The following is a 12091-nucleotide window of genomic DNA, read 5'->3' on the forward strand; positions in this document are numbered from 1 at the left end:
TTTCAGAAACCTTCTTCTTATTTTTTGAACACTTTGGAACATTTTTATATTGATTATCTTATTTTCTTGAAGGTGACTTCAGCGTGGCCATTTTAAAAGATTGCTGAATAATATTTTCTGTAGTTTTCTGAAAGTTGTGGCCACGTTATTTACTTTGCTTCATGCTTCCATATACAAAAGATAGTGGGGTCCAACATTTAGTTATTTAACAAAGAGGAAACTTACCATAAAGATTAATTTTAGTTATGGAATGGATCATTACTTAGTTTATGGACCAGTTGCTTTGAATCGCTTTGTCTATGACTATGTTTGGTGTTTTGGTTCAGACATTGTTATAATATGTTTTGTTATTAAGTTTAATGTCACTGTTCTCTGTGCCCACTGTTATGGACTCATTCATACAGGCAGACCAAGTATGGTACACAGGAGCTCAGCATTAGCATTTAGAATTGCCGAGCCAAGCACAGGACTAGAGAACCAAAGACAACTGGAGAATTGAATAGTCAGCCTAAAGACAGACTAGTATATTTCCTTCTTCTGTCAGCACACTATCCTCTTTCCTTGTTGGGAGAATGAGAACTGTATGTAGGCATTGTGCTATTCCTGTATTTTTGAAGGTGGAGTTTGAGTCCTTTCCTGCCCTTGTTTGGATCCAGAGAAGGAGCCTGCACATGGAGCAACCAGAATATAAGGATGGACCTACAGCCAACACTTTGAAGCTGCCGGGCAGAAGATTATGTCTTCCGTCCGGTGAAAATTCTTTCAGCGTGGCGACGAAAGATGGCAGACTGCGTAGGTCAAGACCCCCACATTGCTTGATAGAGTCTGTCGTAAGCTTCCCGTCTGTAATACTACGTGAACCCGTCAATAAAGTGAGCTAGATTATCCTTATACTTCTCATGTAATCTTGTAACCGTCATATTGCATGCTGGGGGGTGGATAATACCTTTTTTATTTATAATTATTTAAATTCAGGTTAATTAAAATGCCGCAATTGAAAAGAACACATTTCCAGAGAGCTAATGCCTCTTAAGGAAACAGACATTCAGTTTGTTTAACGTTTTATTTATATTTTGGTCCTAGTATGTTAGGTGACAATGCTTCTGTCTGTTCTTTGTTTCTTTTATGTCCTTGTCACCCTTTTAGAGAACGAACAAGAAATTTAAATATATAGTCTTTTCAGAGCTTATAATAACAAGCAAATGAAACGTACATGTAAATTCTGGAGGAAGTGAAACCACACCATAGTAAATAAATAAATACATCCTTCTGAAAACTTTTAAGATGTTGCCATGTTAGATTAGGTAGTGATAAGAAGTTCCAAAAAATTAGCTTCACATTATGTTAAAAAATCTACAAGGCATTAGTGCTAGCCTGATAAAAGGAGCTAAAATCAAACAGTTTTATGGGTGCATATACAAAGTCGTTCTTTACTCAGCTAGTCCCATGTGCAGAGATGTTAAGCCTTCCCCTTCCAACTACTTCCTAATCAGTACAAATGAAAACTGCAGTGCTTTAAATAAATGAATAAATAAAGCAAAAAATGACTAAAAATGCTAGACCACAACATGAAAACCACAAAGCACATATAGTTTTGCAACATTTTCTTAAAATACAGCAGAACTTCAGTTCTGCATTAGCAAGACTAAAGGGTTGGTGGTGGACTTCCAGTGTGCCAAAGAGTTTCTGCAACCAGTCAGTATTCAGGGGAGGACGTGAACATGGTGCTGAGCTTCTCATAAACAACAAACTGGACTGGTTTGACAACACAGTGGTGCTGTTCAAGAAAGGCCAGAGTAGACTGTACTTCCTGAGGGGACTCAAGTCTTTTGATGTATGCAGCATGCAACTGAAAATGTTCTATCAGTCCATTGTAGTCAGTGAGGTGTTCTACACTGCAGTCTCCTAGGGAAGCAATCAGAGCTCAAAGGACGCACAATGCCTGAACAAACTTATAAGAAAAGTCTGCTCCATCACTGCTGTGGAAGCTGCTGTGAAAAAGAGGATGGTGGCAAAATTGGACGCCTTTGGGGGTCTTTTGTACTCACTGTTGTAAGGCAATTCAACGCTTTCTCATGATGTACTTGTTAAAATCATGTTAAAATACAATTTAGAAATATCTGCAAAATGTACATTAATTAATTAATTAATGGATTAATTGATTATTATTTATTTTGGTTTATATTTTTATTGATTACTTGATTGGCTGTATTATCTGTCCTTTGAGTTTGTATCCTTGTTTTTTATGTTTCTGCTGCTGTATGCATCTGAATTTCTCCATGGGATTAATAAAGGAAATAGCGGGTTGGATAATGGATGGATGGATAATCTAAGATATGATAAGCTATTAATATACAGTATAAGTTATGTCTGTTTATAACATCCTGCTTCATGGCCTAAGGTCAAAAAAGAGTTTGTGTGTAATTTTGTCTTTTATTTCTGAAAATTTGTACGGAAACATTTTCAATGTTTATTATTCTTTGGTCCTCAATCTAAGAATTTATGTTGTTTATGTTTAATTTGTTCAATTGGAAATTTGCATTATTTTGAAATTCTGACTCAGAATAACTATACATGAAAGGAAGCTAAAAAGTTAAATTTTATGGAAACAGACGTTCCCATATTGTCTCAATAGTCACGTTGTTTAATCCAGACCAGGGTCATGGAGGCAGATGAAGCCTATCTATTCTGTCCCCGAATGCTGTGTTAGTGAGGCTTCTCTCCTAAGATCCAGTCTGTACGGGTTGTACGTTGCAGTGAACGTGGACAGATAGCTTTACTCACCAAGAAAGTCAAAGTCTGAGAATCCATATACTTTAATGCAGGTTTCTGGCAAGAAGTCATACAAAGTATCAGGATGTGATAACCATTGACAACTTGAAGGTAAAAAGACAACAATATCTTTAATCTAAAATACAATATGGTGGGAGGCATAGTTAAGACTAAATCAGCACCAGTAGCAAAGAGGGAGCTAGGGACATAACAATATGTATATATTGGGGGGTGGGTGGATGGATACTAAGTCAGTATGATCAGGGGGGGGGGGGTTGTATAGTTTAATCATTGTTTATATGTCCTTATTAAGTTGGCATATGCTGGGTTTATGTCCAGGTGTCTGCTGATGGCGTTTTCATCTGATAGCCAAGACTCGGCCAACTCTCTGGCGCTTTTTGTACTGGCTTTAAATTTTACTTTTACGTTGTCCCAGTTGAATGTGTGTCCTGTCGATTTGGTATGTGCATATATCAAGGATAGTGCGTCCTTTCTTCTGACGGCGTTGCGATGTTCCTGTACACGTGTTGAGATTTTTTTTGACGTTTGTCCTATGTATACAGCTGAGCAAGAATTGCATGGAATACTATACACTGCGTTTCGTGTTTCGGCTGTCGATTTCTTGTTTTTAGCATTAAACAGGACCATGCACAGATTGTTCGTGGGTTTATGTGCTATTTTGATGCCCCACTTGGTCAGGGTGCGTGCCGTGCCTTCTGACACATTATGGTGGTATGGGAGTGAATGCCAGGTGGGGTGGAGGTTCTGATTTACGTCGCTTGTATGCTGATTCCTTTGGCGCCTGCTGTGTAGACTCCGATTAATGAATGATTTTGAGTATCCGTTCGAGGTGAAAAGTTGAAACAGATAGCGTCTCTCATTAATTTTTGTTTCCTTGGTATTACAATGCGTGTGGACTCGTTTAAATAGGGTTTTCACGCAGCTCCGTTTATGAGATACCGGGTGATTGCTGGCGAAGTGTAGAATCTTGTCTGCGTAGCATTGTTTGCGGTAAACACTTGTGGTCAGGGTGGCGTCACTATTTCTTTTGATGTAAATGTCCAGGAAGTTGATGTGTCGATTAACTTCTTTTTCCATTGTGAACTGGATTGCAGGGAATACTGTGTTAATATGATTGTAGAATTCATTCAGCTGGTTCTTTCTTAATATGACGAATGTGTCGTCTACATAGCGTATCCAAATATATATATATATATATATATACCAAAACTGGCTAGTAACAGTATTAAGACAGGCTGCTATAGCAGCACACTGTACTAGCTCACTGCCTACTTGTTAAACAGAAGGCTAAAAAGGCTACTGTTTTGCATTTGTAGAGTGAGAATGGAACAATCGACCTCTTTTAGACCAACCATGGAAACTTACAAAATAGATGTTACAGCTGTTTTTTATGGGATCTCCTGCAAGTTGTCCATTAGAGAGTTATGCTACTAATACACAATAAATGTAAAATTATTATTTGGCACTGTTTTCATGTTCAATTGAAAGTGAGGAATAATATGTCATAATGTGTGTGCCTAAAACTACAGGAACAAAAATTTAACAAGTATGTTTTTTTAATGTCATCTACTTTTAAAGTGCTTTGTTCAAAACTGTAATATAAGACAGAAAGTTCCAATAAATTTGATAGAAGCCAGATTGAGAAAATGCTTTTTGTTATATCAGGATATAAACAGTTTAATTCAAAGATCCTGGGCTACTTTTAGTTTATTAGTGACGAGCCAGCAATTACAGTGGAGTACATCTGACAGCAAAACTAAGAGTTTCAGTTTACTTCTAAAAATAATTGATTATAGCAAGAGTTGGCAGCTTCAGTGACCTAATAATATCATTATTGCTTATTATTTGTCTGATGCCCTTATCCAATGCGACTTACAACATTTGAGATACAATTGCTTACATTTTTTTGTTTTCCAGTTTGAGCACAGGCAGGTAAACTGACTTGCTCATGGACACACAGTGTTAATAACAAGATTTGAACCCATAACCTCTGGGTTTGAGGTACTGGGTTGAAAGCCTTAACCACCACAGCACACTGCCTGCCAATAATATTAGCACTTGGTTTAAAAAAATACAAATGTTGTACGCAGAAAAGCACTTGGTTAGTTACATAGTACTTCTGATACACCTGATTAACCAATGGCACTATAACTAACACTCATTGCCTTACAAAATTTATTGGGAAAAGCTGCATAACACAGTTAGTTTTCTATAAATAGTACTCATTATTTTGCTCTGTGTCATGATTGGGAAAATCCTGTCTCTTCATTTCTTTATTTTGAAACATGCAAAACTACAAGATGACAAAAAATGTAAACAAAAGAAAACTTTTGTGTTTGTTATAGAACTTTTGAAAAAATTAAATTTGAATTTAATTTTTTCTTTTACTGAGTAGAAATTGGGATCCCAGAATATATATTTGTTATGATGTGAAATTTTGCATACAAGTTGATAAATATTTTGTATGTCTTAATTTGTAACTTAGGCAAAGCAATGTAAAATTAGTGTTACATTAGTGAGAAGCATTCATGTCCCAACCCAGGACTAAGTCAGGAAAGTGAATTTTACAACAGAGTTGGGGAAAGTGCCTCAGACAAGTTTCGTAAATGTTTCTCTGAAGTCTCTCAACCCCCATAGGAAAGCCGGGCTACCTAACTGCCAAGCTTTACCTTAACATATGGTTTTGGTGGCAGGTGTGAAGGTGTTCTATTCCCCCATTGGTCTGAAGTATGGCTGTTTGGAATTGGCTTGTATCAAAAGCCCTTAAGTACCATGACGCCCTATTGGCTCTGGGGGTTAGACAGAACATCTATATATTTGCTTGCTTTACACCCCTCCCCCAACCTTACCAAACTGATGACCATCACACACCATGAACTGAAAAGGACAACACAATGAAGAGCACAGCTCAGCAGCCATATTGAGACAGGCAGAAGAAAAGCTGAAGAAAGCTGACCACAAATGAACTAGAGACATTTTTAAGTAACTAACAAGTCTTTGTGCCGCCTAAAACTACACATCACAATTTGTCAGGTTGTATGGTTGCCAATATTCAAATGTACTTTGCATATTGTTATTATTTATGAACATTATCAATAATACATTGTTTAAATTGTAACTTAACTCCTGCTTGTCTTTTACTACACCTAATTGCTTGAGGGTATAGATGTAGAAGGGAAGGTAGGGAGAAGTTATATACTACAATTCCTTATAAACAGTGGTAAGTCTGGGAGATTTGAGGCATTCTGACAAAGGCTACATATTAATAATACAAAAGGGGAAAGTAGAGTAATATGTTACTCTACCAAGACAAAACAATATTAATCCCAGTTTTTTTTTTGTGGATATTATGACTTATTAGGCTCTGACCTTGACATGCTATGATTAGATATTATCTGTAGTTAGACCCTTGGCATTTTTGATGTTCTGGTTTTCAACCACAACTTGTTTAATTTTGGTTTGTGAATGTTCTTTTCCCTGCTCTCTGCTATTCCAAAGACCCAATTTGTTGTTTGTTTGTCCAGCTTAATCTCTAATCAGCTTACAGAATTTTAAGATGTATTATTACAAAGACAGTTGTCTTACAATCCTTAACTCAACTTTGAGGCCAGTCACTGTCCATTTGGTGTTTGCACATTATCTTTATAAAGAAGTTCAATTCAGTTCAATAGAAGAGAGCGTGTATTTACAAATGATGATGACTGGCTTCTAAGTCGATTTAGATTTCCAAGAGGTACTGTATCTTCTTGGAGCTCTTGATATCATTTTTAAAATGAAATGCATTAAAGTATGTATATTACTTTATGTCATTTGAAAACATGAGTTGTACCTTCTGATGTAATTGAAGAAATGCTTTGACTCTGATGTATCTTGTAATGTGTAACACAAAAATTCATCTGGGGGTGATTCCAATCGGGGTAGTTTTACTTTCCCATTGTTGTAGCACATTCCAGGAGACTCTGATTTAAACTTTTTGGCTTGACAGTAACTACAAACTATGTCCATTTTCCCGATGGTAACACTTGTATGTTGTGAGTAGTCCTTATGCCAGTCATAGTGAAATCCTTCCAACAGCAAGCTAAAATGTTCAGCAACCCTGGTCATTCTGGCACTCTCCTTTTTATCTGTAAGGCGAATGTCACGTTGTTGTTCAGTTTCTGAAGCTCTAGATGTAGTAGCTCCCTCCCTCATCTCCTGAAGTCGAAGGTCATGCTGCTGTTGGGTTTCTGAAGCTCTAGATATAGTAGCTCTTTCCCTCATTTCCTGAAGTCGGCCCTTACGCTGTTGTGCTGTCTTTGAAGTTCTTGAAGCTTGAGCTCTCTCTCGCATCATTGCAAGCCGGCTACTCCGCTCCTCAGAAGTTTCTTGTCTTTGCAGTTCCTTCATCTTTTTGGCCTTAGTTTGCACTTGTCCAACAACCTTACGTTTCCTTGCAGGCATTTCAAAATTGCCCCAGCCATTTGGAAGTTTTTCAGGAACATTACAACAACAACATTTATTTATATAGCACATTTTCATACAAAAAGTAGCTCAAAGTGCTTTACATAATGAAGAGAAGAAAAATAAAAGACAAAATAAGAAATTAAAATAAGACAACATTAATTAACATAGAAAGGAGTAAGGTCCGATGGCCAGGGTGGACAGAAAAAACAAAAAAAAAACTCCAGAAGGCTGGAGAAAAAAATAACATCTGTAGGGGTTCCAGGCCACGAGACCACCCAGTCCCCTTTGGGCATTCTACCTAATATAAATGAAATAGTCCTCTTTGTAGTTTGGGTTTTTCACAGAGTCACTTGATGCTGATGGTCATACAGACTTCTGGCTTTTAATCCATCCATCATTGTTGGAACATCATGGTGCTTTGGGTAGATGGTGGTGGCGCACAGAGTATCAGGATTAAATTACAGTGAAGTTATGAGAAGGCCATGTTAAAATAATGTGTTTTCAGTAGTTTTTTTAAGTGCTCCACCGTATTAGCCTGGCGAATTCCTACTGGCAGGCTATTCCAGATTTTAGGTGCATAACAGCAGAAGGCCGCCTCACCACTTCTTTTAAGTTTTGCTCTTGGAATTCTAAGGAGACACTCAGTTGAGGATCTGAGGTTACGATTTGGAATATAAGGTGTCAGACATTCCGATATATAAGCCGGGGCGAGATTATTTAAAGCTTTATAAACCATAAACAGAATTTTAAAGTCAATTCTGAATGACACAGGTAACCAGTGTAGTGACATCAAAACTGGAGAAATGTGTTCGGATTTTCTTTTCCTGGTAAGGATTCTAGCAGCTGCATTCTGCACTAGTTGCAAACGATTGATGTCTTTTTTGGGTAGTCCTGACAGGAGTGCGTTACAGTAATCTAGCCGACTGAAAACAAACGCATGAACTAATTTCTCTGCATCTTTCGATGATACAAGAGGTCTAACTTTTGCTATGTTTCTTAGGTGAAAAAATGCTGTCCTAGTGATCTGATTAATATGCGATTTAAAATTCAGATTACAATCATACTTGTATATATATGTATATATATATGTATATATACATACATACACATGTTGACTTTTATATAAACATAGATTTATTATTTATATCTATATATACTAACTGTGCAAGCCTGTGCGATCCTAGAAAGTATTGAAATCGTCAGAACTACTCGTCAGGACATCTCTCTGCTAGGAGGATTCATGTTGCTGATGTGGTCACATCGTTTGTGCATTACCAGCTAAGCAACTGTCTTTCTTAGGAGGTTTTGTTTTGCCGGTGTGCTGGCCTTGCTTCCGTATCCTCAGAGCTGGAGCCCTTACCCCGACTCTACGTCTTACTTCCGGGCCGGACAGACACACACACTTCCATGTGTAGACGTTTATATATAACATATATATATGGCTGTTTGAGTCACAAAGACATGTCCCTAAAATTGTTGGGATGCCAACCCGGCAAACTCTATTTAATTTCAAAATCAACAGTGGCGCAGTGGTGCTCAAACATAAAGAATACTGGCAGTCACCTCCAGTTCACCCTCTGGTGCTCATTCTGTGTGTCAAATGGATGATAACATGTATACAAGACAGCAAGATCACCCCCCACCCTACCCAGAAGGGGGTGGGTTAGGGCTGATTTCACCCTACAGTATTTTTAGTCGACGAATGAGGAACATGTGTATCAAGTTTCATGAAAATTGCTCCAGCCGATCGGAAGTGATGCTGGAACATACATACATACACACGTTGACTTTTATATATATAGATAAATGTGTAGGCACGGCGGTGCAGTGCTAGTAAGGAGCTGGCGCCCCATTCAGGTATTGCTCCTACCTTGTGTTATATTCTTGCTGGGACTGGCGCGACACTGGAAGGATAGATGGATAATAATTAAACACATACTGCGAAGATATTTCGATGTTCTTTAAAAGTTTTATTATGTTCTATTATGAATAAAATATGAGTTTATGAGATTTGCAAATCATTGCATTCTGTTTTTCTTTACATTTTACACAGCGTCCCAACGTTTTTTGAATTGGGGATTGTATTAAGCAATAATCAAATTGTTTTTATTTTACTCCTTGATTGAATTTTCTCTGGGTGGCTGCTGAATGTAATAAGTCAACATAATAATAATAATAATAATAATAATAATAATAATGCATTTTATTTATAGGGGCATTTTCCATTAGCAGTAAATCTCAAAGTGCAACATAAAAAGATTAAACAAAGGCAAGTCAAGATAAAAACATTGTGCAGTCATGTCTCAAGCAAACAATTTCAGTTGGATTAATGTTTCGTGTTCAGAGGAACACTCATTCATTTGTAAATATAAATAAAACACAATATCTACTAGTAGGGCTTTTATTTTTATTTACTTTTGCATAAACTTCTTTTCTCAATACTTTACTCTATGGCTGAACCAAGTTTGAGGCTGTTATCTCTGGAAGAGATACATTAGTGAGTGTGAGTGAAAATGTGGCCTGCATTAGACTGATATTCAATATGGGGATGGCATCTGTTTCCACACTTCTGTTGAGTTTGGCACTGGGTGAAGGATACCTGAATGGTAATGAATGAATAGATATTATACTTGGAGTAGTTTTGCTAAAAGAGTTATAAATGATAGAGAAATATGTAGCTAAATATGTATAGCCTTGTATTCAAATAGTGCATTCTCAAATGCCATTTATGTATTCCTTATCTAAATGTAAATCTTTAATAAATCCATGTTTTCATTGATCATGTCTGTTATATATTTGAGAAATTAATGAAATTACATATTTCCTTTGGTTTATATTGACAGAAAAGGGCATTTTTTAAGTTTTCAGTTTATTCATTATATTGTTGGTGTCACTTTTGGAACACATATTCTTAGTAAATTAATATTATAACATTCCTGTCTCTTAAAAATAAGTGTAAACCTCATTTCAGAGCAACAGATTTGAACTTCTCCAGACCCTTTCACATCTATCACAGGTGCCCAGGGTGAACCTGCTCTCATCTGTGAAAAGCACAGGGTGCCAGTGGTGGACTTGCCAATTCTGGTATTCTATGGCAAATGCCAATCAAGCTCCATGTTGCTGGGCAGTGAGCACAGGGCCCACTAAAGGACATCGGGCCCTCAGGCCATCCTCATGAAGTCTTTTTCTGATTGTTTGGTCAGAGACATTCACACCAGTGGCCTGCTGGAGGTCATTTTTGTAGAGCTCTGGCAGTCCTCATCCTGTTCCTCTTTGCCCAAAGGAGTAGATATGGGTCCTGCTGATAGCTTAAGGGCCTTCTACGTCCCTGTCCAGCTCTCCTAGAGTAACTGCCCGTCTCCTGGAATCATGTCCATGCCCTTGAGACTGTGCTGGGAGACATAGCAAACCTTCTGGCAATGGCACATGTTGATGTGCCATCCTGGAGAAGTTGGACTACCTGTGCAACCTCTGTAGGGTCCTGGTATCGCCTCATGATACCAGTAGTGACACTGACCATAGCCAAATGCAAAACTAGTAAAAAAACAGTCAGAAAAGATGAGGAGGGAAAAATGTCAGTGGCCTCCACCTGTTAAACCATTCCTGTTTTGGGGGTCATCTCATTGTTGCCCCTCTAGTGCACCTATTCAAAGTCAAAGTCAAAGTCAAAGTGAACTTTATTGTCATCTCAACCATATACAAGTATACAGATAGACGAAATTGCGAAGCTCAGGTTCCACAGTGTAACAACATAATGTGCAAATAATAATTTAAAAGTAGAAGTCACTGATGACTTCTTCGGCACTGGTATGATCGTGGTCGACTTGAAACATGCTGGGACTGACGACTGGCTCAGAGATGTGTTGAAGATGTCTGTGAGGACACCAGCCAGTTGACTGGCACATTCTTTGAGCACACGACCAGGTATGTTGTCAGGTCCTGCAGCCTTGCGTGGATTGACTCTGGATAGACTCCTCTTCACGTCATTTATGGAGAGACATAGTGCCTGGTCAGTGGAGGGAGGTGTTGCTTTTCTCGCAGGCTCTATGTTCTGCGCCCCAAACCATGCGAAGAAGTTGTTCAGCTCATCCAGAAGGGAGGCATCACCATCGCTGCTGTGTGGGTTGGGCTTGTAGTTTGTAATTGTCTGAACACCCTGCCACATACGACCTGTGTCTCTGGTGCTATTGAATTGTTTGTTGATCCTCTGCGCATATGCCCACTTAGCTCTCCTTATAGTGCGAGACAGGTTGGCTCTGGTCATCCTGAGGACGGCCTTGTCTCCAGATCTGAAGGCTGCATTTCTGATCTTGAGCAGCTTATGTACTTCTGTTGTCATCCAGGGCTTTTGGTTGGCTCTTGTGATAACATCCTTGGTGACAGTAACATCCTCTATGCATTTGGAGATATAGCCAGTCACAGACTCTGTGTACTCCTCCAGATTGATGGAGTCACCATTCATAGCAGCCTCTCTGAAAATGTCCCAGTCTGTCATTTCGAAGCAGTCTTGGAGAGCTGAAACCGCACCATCCTGCCACACTCTGATGCTCTTCTGGGCTGGTTTAGTGCGCTTCAGCAGGGACCATAAAAATGCTGATATGATCTGAAAAACTGAGGTGGGGGTGGGGTAGGGCTTTGTAGGTGTTAGGAGCGCTCGTGTAAACATTATCCAGACAGCTTCCCCCTTAACTGACCAGATCAATAGCCCAGAAGGTTCATTGACTTTATGCTATACTCTGATTAGAAAGTGTTCCTTTAATTTTTTTGAGCAGTATACTGTATATATAAATATATGTTTTTTTCCTTTTACTAGTAAGATATTAAAAATACAAAATGTTATGTATTTGAGCATCTG

At 38.3% G+C, this 12091-nt stretch overlaps 2 protein-coding genes across 2 annotated transcripts in view; both read left to right on the forward strand.

The window, feature by feature from the left end:
* Positions 1-9851, forward strand: part of LOC127529459 (lithostathine-1-beta-like) — a 63389-nt gene extending 53538 nt beyond the window's left edge. The window contains exon 3 of the mRNA XM_051933139.1: positions 9707-9851. The gene's annotated coding sequence lies outside the window, so the exon portion shown is untranslated. The remainder of the gene's footprint in view (positions 1-9706) is intronic.
* LOC114645778 (macrophage mannose receptor 1-like) overlaps positions 1-12091 on the forward strand; it is a 414797-nt gene that overhangs the window by 271945 nt on the left and 130761 nt on the right. The gene's annotated exons all lie outside the window — the stretch shown is intronic.

Source organism: Erpetoichthys calabaricus, chromosome 1, assembly GCF_900747795.2.
Source record: "Erpetoichthys calabaricus chromosome 1, fErpCal1.3, whole genome shotgun sequence".
NCBI lineage: Eukaryota > Metazoa > Chordata > Cladistia > Polypteriformes > Polypteridae > Erpetoichthys > Erpetoichthys calabaricus.